Raw genomic sequence first — 12,623 nt, forward strand, 5'->3', positions numbered from 1 at the left:
CACACACACGCACACACGCACACACGCACACACACACATACACACACACTATGCTGTACAGGCCTTGGCGTGCAGCGGCTCTGCTCTGCGTTGCCGTGCCACAGCCGTCGATCGGCGGCCGCTCCGAGTGTATCTTGTGGCCGCGGGGCCCTGCGCTCCCTGCCAGTGGCTTTGATTAACTGAAGGGTTTTAACAGTCTCCAGTCAGCAGCGGCTCAATTTATACTCGGCTTCGACCGATATTTGCTGAGTGCTGGACCGAGCGGCGCAGCTCCCTGTGAAATATAGTTTTACAAAGAGCAGGACAGCGGGGAAATAATGAAGTGATGACATGGTCCGTGCGCCCGGGATACAGATACAAACCCTCGCTCTCTGTGTGTGAGTGTGTGTGTGTGTGTGTGTATGTGGAGCGAAAGTGTCCTTGTAGTATTTCTTCAGCCCAACCGTTGTGCTTTTTTTCCCCCAGCCTTTACCATGAAGCAGGAAGTGAATAGTTTCTTCGTGTCAGCTCTCTCTGCTCTGAACTGACGTAGTGAAGGCCGTGTTCAAATATGCTGCAGTGTGCTGTGTGCTGTGTGAGCAGTCAGTGTGTTGTGTCTAGCTGTGACCAAAGCTGTGTTAAAATTCCAACTGTTGTGACTGCGTATTCGTCATTTACAAACAGAGGGCTCCCCTTTGTTTCAGTTGTAAACGTTAGTGTTTATATACGCAGCGGCTAGATGGTGAACTGACGCAGCGGTGAGTATAGTGAGCGGAAGTTTTACGGCATGCCATAGGGTTTTCATGTGTGGCAATTTCACTCTGCATTTAAATGCACTGAAGACGGGGATGACAGGGCGAAGCTGGCACTCTGGGTGGCAGGAGTGAAATGTTTTAGCGCAGTATAAAGTGGCTGTGTGAGCCGGAGACCACGCCAATGAAAAGCTGGAGACGTTTGAAATTGCCAACCGGGCCCCCACAAAATAAGCTTTCTGTCACCTCATTTTTCAAGCCAGCCTCAGCCACGGCTGCTGTTTAAATGCAATGTTGGACCAGCTCCCTCCCACACACACACACACACACACACACACACACACACACACACACACACACACACACACACACACACACACACACGAATGCACACATATCCACACACACAGCCAGACACATACACACACAAACACATGCACACAGAAGCTCATAGGTACACACACACACACACACACACACACACACACACACACACACACACACGCACACACACAGAGATATATAAGCACATAATATGTACACACTCTCTCTCTCTCTCTCTCTCTCACACACACACACACACACACACACATATATATATATATATATATATATATACAGTATACACATAAACATTCTCTCTCTCTCTTTCAGTTTTGTTCTTTTTCTTTATCCCTCTCTCATTCAGACACACCCACACACACCCACACACCTGCATTGTTGCCCGAACCGAAGCCATGTGTTTCCAGAGCCCTCTCTGAAAGAAGTGAATTTCCTCCTCCACTGGTAGGACTCCGAGTGCAGGCCTGGTGTCTTGCATGTGGGAAGGCTCGGTGAATGGAGCCATACGAAGGCGAACAGCTCTTCTTTCAGCAGCCACAGTTTGCTGTGTGCCAGCAGAGGAAAATCCTTCTATTATCCACACTATCTTTCTCCCCTTCTTTCTCTCTCTTTCTGTTTCTGTTTCTCTTTCCCTTTCTCTCTCTCTCTCTCTCTCTCTCTCTCACACACACACAAACACACACACACACAGCCCCACTGCCTGGTTCCAGAGAGAGAGAGAGAGAGAGAGAGAGAGAGAAATAGAGAGAGATCAGGAACAGTTGATGGAGACATGATGGTGTTCTCAAAATAACTGGCAAACAGCAGCAGTAATGGAGGTGCAGTGTGTGTGTGTGTGTGTGTGTGTGTGTGTGTGTGACACGGCCATATTTAAAGCAGTCAGGGCCATGGGCAGTGAGGGAATGGCCGTGTGAAACCCACTCTGCTGTAATTGACAGGCTCTTTCAGCAGTGTGGCGTTAATGTGTCAGAGAGCTCCCCTCTTCCCCTACTCTCCTCTCCTCTCATCCCATCTCCAGGATTTAATTGCATCCTTTTACATTTTGTGTGTCAGGGTGAACATATGCCAGATCTCTCATGGTCACAAGCACGCACACAGATATGTAAGGATGTAGAGATTCACATGCACACACACACACACACACACGCACAAACACACATATGCACACACACACACACACACACACACACACACACACACACACACACACACACACACACACGCTCTCTCCCCTGCACTCACAAATGCTCACAAATACCCACAATCTTGCTCACGCTCCACACTCACAATTATTTTCATGCTTATTCAAGACACACACACACAGAGATACACAGACACACACGCACACTCAATCAGGAAGATTTATTCCGATTTTATTCAGCTCGAACGACAAAAAAAAAGGTAACTTCGGAAGATCACCTCCTCCCGGGAACTGTGATTGCCTCGTGCTCGTCCTCTACCGCACAGGAGCCCACGACAATGAGCCTGTCTCGATCTACGTCCCTGGGCCCTCAAAAGCTCCTTACAGGGTCCCGCGCTCCTGAAATGAAAGCCATTTCCTTGCATTATTAAGCGCTTATTTGGCAGGGTATTGATAGGGAGAGTCGCACGCCGCTTTCATCTGATCAACTCAGGTGTTTGTCAGGCACGGATTCGCCCGAGCACATTGTGTCGGTGCTATTAGTTCGGTGCAGGGGCTCACTTTGACGGGATTGAATGCCAATGAGCCTGCTGAGATTTAGCCATTCAGGTTTTAAATGTTTCAAGAAGAGCTTAGTGTCGCTGTGGGGGGATATCCTCCGCAGAGTATGCAATATTCTAAATTGGCCGAGACCACATATAAAGTAAAGTGTGTTGGTGTGGAATGATATACAACTCAGCTCAGCTTAGCTGTATTTGTTTACATCTGAAAGGCTCATACTGTATACATGCCTGCTGTGTTGTGTGTGCACGTGCACAGTTTGTATGTATCTGCGTGTGGCATCAGTTTGATGGCACATATGAGCACTTGAGTGTTTTACGTGTATGGATGCATATGGTTAGGGGTAAATATTACTGATTGCGCTTCAGGGGCATGTGTTCGCATCTGTTTCATGTTGCCTATACAGCTGTATGGATGCACTGTGACATGGGCCTCTCCATATATTGTATACACATGCGTGTGTATCTGTTCACCTGAATGAGTAGGTCTGTTTGTGTGTGTGCGCTTGTTGATTGGTATAGCTGAATTTGTGTGGGCATATGTGTGTGTGTGTGTGTGTGTGTGTGTGTGTGTGTGTGTATGTTGTCTGATGCAGTTGTGTGTGTGTGTGTGTGTGTGTGTGTGTGTGTGTGTGTGTGTGTGTCCGTGTCCCCTGCCGTGCGCGGACCCCGTGAGAGCGGTGTTATGGCGTCTTTATTATGCTGTGACAGCCCCCGAGATGAGTGAGAGCGGAGAATGACAGCGCGCCCGCGTGATGAATGAGCCCCGCGCGCTAATGTGCGCCGCTAGCGCGAGAGGGGTTCCGCCGTCGACCGTGTGTGCGTGTGTGTGTGTGCGCCGTCTCCATTCTCACCCCTGCGTGGGCTCGGCGCTAAGCGCGTGGCGTAACGCACAAAGGCGCCGTGGGGTTCCACGGAAGAATTACAGTAGATTCCAGAGGAAGGTAAGAGGAGGGGGCTGAGAGGTAAGAGGTGCTGTTTACAGGTGACAGAGAGGAATGGAGAGATTGTATTGTTGACAGTTGTTGTTTCAAATAAAGGAGGAGAGGAGAGGGAGGGAAAATAAGCCAGAGGAAAAGAGAGAAGGGCGGGAGAAGTGGAGAGGATGATGGAGAGTGTTGATGGAGAAGACGGGGACGGCAGGACGAGGAGAAGGAAGTGACAAGTGAGAGAAAACATGAGAGACAGAGAGACTAGAGTGGAGGAGGGAGAGAGAGAGAGAGAGAGAGAGAGGAAGTGGAGGAGAGAGATGAAGAACTGGCTGCCAAGAGTCGCTGGAGTGGCTCGTGTCAACAACGCCCCTCTCCTGCGTCCGACTGAGTGGAGACCGGGGAGAGAGGCCGCATGGGGGCTGGGAGTCCACTGAGGCTCAGACACCAGCAGAGAGAGGGAGAGAGAGAAAAGAGAGAGAAAAGAGAGAGAAAAGAGAGAGAAAGAGAGGGGGAGAGAGAGGGAGAGAGAGAAAAGAGAGAGAGAAAGAAAGGGAGGGAGAGGGGGCGTGAAAAAGGGAACAGTGAGAAAGAAAGGAAGGGAGAGATAGGGAGAGAGTGACAGAGGGAGAGAGAAAAGAGAGAGAAAAGAGAGAGAAAGAAAGGGAGGAAGAGTGAGAGAGGATGCAGACTGCGACTCCAAATGTATGCACAGTTTGACTCTTTACTCTCACTGGCCAAGACGGTGGTTGCACCTGTTCAGATTTCACTTGTCTTTGAAACTCTGCAAAGTTTGTTCCCCTCCTCTGTGTGTGTGTGTGTGTGTGTGTGTGTGTGTGTGTCTATTTGTGTTTGTGTTGCATACATGCATTGCCTACCCTGTGCATCAACCTCTGTATGTGTGTCTGCCTATATCTGTGTGTGTGTGTGTGTATGTGTGTGTGAGTGAGTGTGTGTGTGCGTATGTGTGTGTGCGCGTGTGTGTGTGTATGTGTGTGTGTGCGTATGTGTGTGTGCGCGTGTGTGTGTGTATGTGTGTGTGTGTGTGTGTGTGTGTGTGCGCGTATGTGTGTGCGCATGTGTGTGTGTGTTTGTTTCCGAGTGTGTCCATTAAAAGCTTGTGTTTATAGGAGCCCTCTCAGCGCGGTGTCAGCCAGCCGTCACCTGCCTGTGCGGGCCGGCCGGGCTGCGAGCCGCGTGGGGTCGGGCTCCCAGATACAATTAAGAGATAGACTCAGCAGCTCTCCAGCTGAGACGGGGCTCCGCTGATGGGGGCCGGCGCTGCCAGCGCAGAGGTCACCGCCAGACAGAGGAGCTATCACACCTGTCTCACCCAGATGAGGTGGAAGGGGGAGAGACAAGGGGCGAGACTGAGATGGAGTGGGTCTGGGGGTGTGTGTGGGGGTGTGTGTGTGTTGTGTGTGGGTGTGTGTGTGTGTGAGTGGGTGTGTGGGTGTGGGTGTGTGTGGATGGGTGTGGGTGTGTGCGTGTGTGTGTTGTGTCTGAGTGTGTCTGTGTGTGTGTGTGTGTGTGTGTGTGTGTGTGTGTGTGTGTGTGTGTGTGTGTGTGTTGTGTCTGTGTGTGTGTGTGTGTGTGTGTGTGTGTGTGTGTCAGAGAGAGATACTGAATGTGTGTCTGTGCATTTATTTGTGTGTGTGTGTGTGTGAATGTGTACTGTATGTATGTGTGGGTGTGTGAATGTGTGTGAATGAGAGAGAAAGAGAGCGATAGCGGGTAATTTCGTGTGGGTGGGTGAGTGTTTTTTATATGTGTATATTTGTCTGTGCATCTGCATGTGTGTGTGTGTGTGTGTTTGTGTGTGTGTGTGTGTGTGTGCGCGCGCGGAGACACACAAACGATTGAAAGAGAAGGTGAGAGAGGGAGTGAGAGAGGGAGTGAAAGGATGGAAAGAGATTAAGTGTGTCAGAGACCCTGCGTGAAAGAGAGATGACAGGTGAACTGGAAAGACACACTGCTTGCTCTGCTGATTGGTGCACTTGAATGCAAAAAGCTCTTGGTAATGACACTGGCTGAAAGGAGCAAAAGCGCGTGAGAAAGAGAAGGAGAGAGAGAGGTGGATCGAGGGAGGGAGAGAGAGACAGAGTGAGAAAGAAAGAAAGAAAAAAGAAAGAGAGAGAGAGAATGAGAGCGAGCGAGAGACACTTGGGGGTTATTGATCCGGAGCTGAACTGGGTCTCTGTGCCATGCAAAGCTGTGGTGACAGGGAAGCAGAATTGCCCCAGAAGTCTCCCCGTCATTTATTTACTTGGCAGTCTCTGTCATACCCTTGACCGTGTCATATATGTCCCCTAACGTTCAAGAGGACAGTTTGTGCTATTTTGGCTATTTTCCGGCTACACACTGTCTTAGGTACTGTCACAGCTAGAACTACTTTCAAAGAATTATTATGGTTTCCTTACTTTATTACCTTAATTATTATGGTTACTTTATTTTATTAGTGTAAGTGGTTAAAAAGTGATAAGTTATATTGACAGTCAAAGAAGATGCATACCTCACAATGTATAATAGGGCTCCTTCTCATTCTCTCTCTCTCTCTCTCTCTCTCTCTCTGTGTGTCTGTAATGCCAGGGTTAATATCCCTGTGCTTGTCTTTGACAGGGCTTGACTAAAATGCCCCACTGTAATGGGCACCAGCTATCTCTGTCCAATCTCTCAGAGTGGGCTTCACATTGCGCCCTTGGCGATAGAGTCTGAGACCTGCTACATTTATTATTTACACACAGACACACACACTCGCATGCACGGACACACACACACACACACACACACACACACACACACATACACACACACACACACACACACACACACACACACACACACACACACACACACACACACACACACACACACACACACACACACACACACACACACACACACACACACACACACACACACACAAAGAAGTCACTGAGGACTCTAAGCACAGGCACTGAGCTCAGACTTCTTGTTCAGACACTTGTACCCTTTAGTTTCAGTGGAAAAAAGAACCGAACAAAACACAAACAAGACAACAAAACATTTTCTAGAAAGCCTCAAAGTCTCAAAGCTCAAGAGGTGGGCCCCTCACGGTCTGACTGCTTAGCTCCCTCAGTAAAACGTAGCATGTGTTGTACTGTTGGCTGCCTGTTTTAATTAAAATTTCAAGACATCCTTCAAAATGCTGTTAAGCCTCGGGATTCGGAGGTTAAAAATGATTTGGCAGATATCCAGTCTCAACATGAAAAGCACTCTCAGTCATGTGTGAATGCTTCTGTTTTTTTCCTGTTTTGTTTGTATTGGGCCACATTTGAGAGGTGAAAACCAAATAATTGAAACCCGGAGGTGTTAGTGGGAACGTTTCCTGGGTGGGAGGCTGAACATTAGACTCTGATTGGGGCCAAACTAGACAAACAAGCCCTTGACACCTCTCATAAGGGGGTTTCTTTACAAGTCATTTTGTGAAGAATTTAAGATATTGCTCCTTGACTCCCATCGAGATCCGGTGCCATTACAAATTGATGAACTGCACACACACAACTGTTGGAGAGAGACCCCTAAGGCACCCAGCGTGCTACTGTTTTCTTCAGAAAAGAGGGAAATCAAGATGCTGACAGCTCATCTCTTCTCTCTCCCTCCCTCCCTCCCTCTCTCTCCCTCTCTCTCTGCCTTTCCCTCTCTCTCTCTCTCTCTTTCTCCCTCCCTCTCTCTGTTTCAGCTCCAGGATGGTGGCAGAGTGGGGAGGGAAAGTTCTGCAGGCCCTGCTGCTGGTGGTTCTGCTCCGCTCCAATGGCCACGGTGAGTTCCCCTCTCGGTTCTCCTCTCCGACTGTCACAACACTTCACCGCTGACGCTGACGCCCCGACTCCTATTCTCCCTCATTACACGCGCCAAGAGACACATCCACATTCACACACCCCTCTACCTGATGACATTTACATTCCCGGTGCCCCCCCTTTCAGGAATCAGCATTTACATCACTGGCCATACGTTGAACTCTTGACCTTAAATGTCGTCGTTTTGCTTCAGGCGGAGCGTCGGTTGTTAGCGCCGGCTAATGAACCAGCGAGGGCTTGAACCCGGCGGCCCTCTGATGTGTCGTTGGCATATTATTCGCCGAGTCTTGGCCGGCGTGTCGCTCCGCGCTCTGTGCCCCAAAATCTGTGCCCTCCTGTTGCTCCTGCCTCTCATCATGGCGCTGTCACTCGCTTCACACGGCCCCCTGTACAGGTGGGGTCCTCTGGACGCCCACTGCTTTCCGAAAGAGATGCTCACACATACGCATACAAACACACACACACACACACACATACATGCATACACACAAACACACAGAGAAGCACACGTACTGTACGCGAATGCACACACACACACACGCACACTCACATACACAATTACATAATTGCACACACAGTAATTGCACACACACACACACACACACACACACACACACACACACACACACACACAGTAATTGCTCCAACTGACAGTTTGTCTCATTAGACCTGGTATTGAGAGTCGCCTCATGGCGTCGTGCTCTGTCAGTGCACTAAGCCCTGATGGCTTCAGGGAGGACTCACTCCTCTCCTTTGATCTGATAATTACTCTCATGCAATTTGCCCACTTTTCCACAAGTGCTAATAAAAAATCTTTTTAGGAAGCCAGATGAAGACGACGTCTTCCTCCGTCTCTCAGTCACGACTCCGACCCCATTCCCAATCCCCATTCCCAATCCCGACTCCTCGCCGTGTCAAATGGAGATGAAAAACACTCCATCAACGTTTCTCTTATCTACCACGGAAGCCTCGTGTCTTGGCATTGTTGCCTAAATACTTCCCATTATTCACTCTAAGTGCCTTACAGCGAGCTCTCTCCAGACACGGTAGCACGCAACCACCCACCACCACACACACTTCTCCTTTACACCGGGGCTGTTCGTCGAGCCGTGAACGGGAGGGAGAGTGATCTCAGTCGCTCGGCCTCCCGCAGCTGTACTGTGCCATGATGTTTTATTCACAAACTGCTTCGACACTGATGCCTCTGCCTCCCATCTACTCCCCTCTTCCTCCTCCTCCTCTCTTCCTCCTCCTCCTCCTCACTCTTCCGTGAGATGGATGAGGGCTTTGCCGGATGTTAGATGTGAGATCTGGGATCTGGCCCCGGCTGTATCTCTTCCCTGACACACACACACACACACACGGCGCGGCGCAGCGCGTGCGTCTGTGTGGGACGGCAGACGGAGAAGACGCGAAGGTTCCTCTGCCGGGCGGCAGGAGATCGCAAGCTGTCAGTCTCCGAGGCCTATCGCGGCTGCGGCCTGTCTCCGAAACGAGCAGGGCTTCTGTGTGTGTGTGTGTGTGTGTGTGTGTGCGGAGACGTGGCAGACAGTGGATCAAGCCGGCATGTTGCCCCCCCCCCTCCCACACACACAAGCAATAGAGAGAGATTTCTGGTGAGGGATGCATGGGGCAGCAGTGTCAGGACACTCTGAGTGAGTCAGGCATGCCTCTCCCTCCAAACAAGAGATTTTTACCTTGACAGTAAATGAAGTGGAGTTCAGGCGCTCAGCACTCACTCTCGAGCGCTGGGCCTCCCTCATCTCCAGAGCTGCCATTCTCCATATTGCCTTCAGTTTGGCGGAGCTTCATCTCTCTGTGTGTGTGTGTGTGTGTGTGTGTGTGCGTGTCTGTGTGTGTGTGTGTGTGTGTGTGTATGTGTGTGTGTGTGTGTGTGTGTGTGTGTGTGTGTGTGTGTCTGTGTGTCTGTGTGTGTGTGTGTATGTGTGTGTGTGTGTGTGTGCGTGTCTGTGTGTCTGTCTGTGTGTGTGTGTGTGTGTGTGTGTGTGTGTGTGTGTGTGTGTGTGTGTGTGTGTGTGTGTGTGTGTCTGTGTGTGTGTGTGTGTGTGTGTGTGACTGTGTGTGACTGTGTGTGTGTGCGCGTCCTGTAGTCTTTTTAAATGCTGATGTAAACAACTGGGCCAAGCGGGGCCCCTGCTGCACCAGAGCGCCCGGCGCTCGCGACGGCGAGTGAAGCCGGCCCCGCCGCAGTGGACCTGACAGGCAGCAGGCTGCGTGGAGCTGCTCCCAGTGGAGTCCCGCGGGACAGGGGCAGGAGGCACACAGCTGCACACGTCAGCACACAAACACATGCCACCCGCAACACCACAACACCACCACAACAACACAACAACATCGATTTGCATTACGATAGCGCTTTATCAATGCACCCAAAGCACTTTACAGTACAGTGAGGATGGGGGACTTTGCTAACCACCGCCAATGTGTAGCACCCACCTGGATGACGCACGGCTGCCGTTATGCAGCAGAATGTTCACCACACACTACGCCGCGGCACGCTGCACCACCAAAAGGTGCCGTACTCTTCCCCAACGGTCCTGCTCTGTCTGCTTCCTAAAGGGCCGCCGGTGGTGTGATTGGATAACTAACCGTGTTCGCTCCCCCTGTCTGCCTGTATAAGGGTCCTCCTTACCAGACATCACCCCTCCCTCCTGTCACCTGGTCTCAGGTGAGTGACTGCGGTGATGATGAGTGACAGGTGGGGGGGGGGGGGGGGGGTGGTGGTTCTGGCGGTGGAGCGGTGCGGGTGGCTGCCTCCGTGTCAGAGAGTGGCACGAGGACAGCAGCCCCTGCGTCAGGCGCTGAGATTAATGTATCATTACACAACATAGGGCCAGGAATTAATCACCCAGGCAGCCTCCGAGTGTCTGGGACGGGGCGGTGGGGGCATGGGCCGCCGGCGCCGATAATATTCATCAACGGAGGAGAGGAGAGGAGGGAGAGGAGGGAGAGGAGGGGGAGATGGAAGGAGAGGTGGGGGAGAAGGAAGGAGAGGGGGTCCCAGAGAGGGGAATTCATTTGAGGCAGAGGCGGCATGGGAATGTCATTACAAACCATTGCATGTGTCTGTCTCTCCCCGCGCCTGCACCCCACCGCCTGGTTCTGTCCCCCCCCCCATCCCCGTCCCCGTCCCCCCCGTCTGCAGCACAAACACCCCTGTTTGTTTTTAATCTACTGGCTGATGTGTCGCTCCGACTGGCGGAGAGGTAGGACTGCGGGGGAGGGGTGCTGGCGGTGGTTAGGTGCGGAGGATGTGGGGGGAAGGACTGCAGGCTGCAGAGCAACACCAGCATCCAATCAGCTCGGTGACACACTCGCGCTTGTTCTCTTTACTGCCAAAACACGCAGCAAGGCAGTGCAGTTTGTTTGTGTGAATATGTGTACACACACACACACGCACACACACACACACACACACACACACACTCAGATATTGTTTTTTTTTTTTTTTTTTTTAAAGAACTGGAGGCAGGTAACACATAACCCAGCGTCAACATCAACACTTTCCACATTCAGACAAAGCGACACATGCATCACAGACTCGACTTGAGTCTTTCAATTAGCCCACATCAGAACAGCAGCGGCAGCACCACAGCGTTTTGGATGCGTCGAGAGCAAAAGCCTAGATAGAGGAGGAACGCTGTGCGTCAGGAGGAGCCGCCACTTAAGAGTGAGTGCCGTGAGCGCGCCTGTAAATGAGTGTCCTTTAGAAGAAGAGCGGCTGAGTGCTCGTGGATTGGGGGGGAAAATAACAAGTCGTCCTCGTAAACAGACCGGGTTTCCAATCGCCGGGGCAGATGACACCTCCTTCCGAACATCCACTCTCCTCTTCCTCCTCTTCTAACCTCCGTTGCCATGGTTATTGTTAGAAATAGATGTGAGTTGGGATGAGGGGGGGGGGGGGGGGGGCTTAAGTAGGGTAGAGACACAGTGGTTGTTGGTCTTCTGGTCCCTGATCTTTGTTGTCACGTACAGTCCCAGGTTGTTTTTCTTTCTCCATAAGGCCTTCAGGAGTCACAGTGCAGTCGAGCTGAGGATGTCAAACAGGAAGTCAGGGGAAGGAGATCTGATCCAGAGGTTTATTATGGTCCGTGTGCTAAGGCTGTGGCTTCTAGAGGCATAGTCTGCGGTTACCACAATTAGCTTCAGTTTCCCCAAGGACTTTACCACAATGAGCCATTGTGGTAGGAAGGAATGATTGATACAAATCCCATAACTATGAAAACTAAGCTTCCTAAGATGTTTTCCAACATGTAAAATTAATTTCATTCCATTATATAAGTATTTTGATAATCTAGCTATTGTCAGTCCCAATTTTTTATTAATTTACCCTATGATAAAAATGTATATTCATACTGACATTCAAAGGTATATTCCAGTTCACTCCACAAGTACACGCCCAGTTTAGTCGTAGTTCACCTTCCAGATGAGGGCCACTGTGAACATTGGGCATTGTGGTCAGTGTAGCCCAGTGCTCCGCTTAAATAAGGTCTCACAAGAAAAACGTTTCGAGCACAAGAAATAAATGAATCAATTTGATTTTGATTTTACATTACTCGACATGGACCTCGACCTCATTTTTACCCTTAACACCACAGATTTTATTTTTTTATTTCCAAATGTCACAATTCTATTAAACCTGACCTGATATGAGGGCTGGAGATGGCAGCTGATACACTGCACGGTTCCATTTGCACGTGAGTGATTGTAATTTGCTCGTGTAGCCGAGGCCATCGTCTGTGATGTGAGCAGTCACAACTGATCAATCACTTGTGGCTGGTTGGGGCCCGCAGACAATAGGGCCTCTATCAAAAGAAAAGAAAGATCGAGAGGGAAAAAAAGCTTGCCGAAACCATCATTGAGAGCACAGAGAGAGACATGCCAGCCATTGTTTGCCCGTGGAGAGGGAAATGTGGGAGGACTTTCTCCCCGGTCCCCGCCAGCGTCTCGTCTTTTAGCCGCTGCGAGCGACAGATAAAGGAGGCTCGGGCGGCAGTTAATCATTCTCAGGTGTTCAAAAGAAACGACTCGATATGACAGTGCTGACAATCACGGCGCAT

The sequence above is a fragment of the Sardina pilchardus genome, chromosome 15 (assembly GCF_963854185.1).
Source record: "Sardina pilchardus chromosome 15, fSarPil1.1, whole genome shotgun sequence".
NCBI lineage: Eukaryota > Metazoa > Chordata > Actinopteri > Clupeiformes > Clupeidae > Sardina > Sardina pilchardus.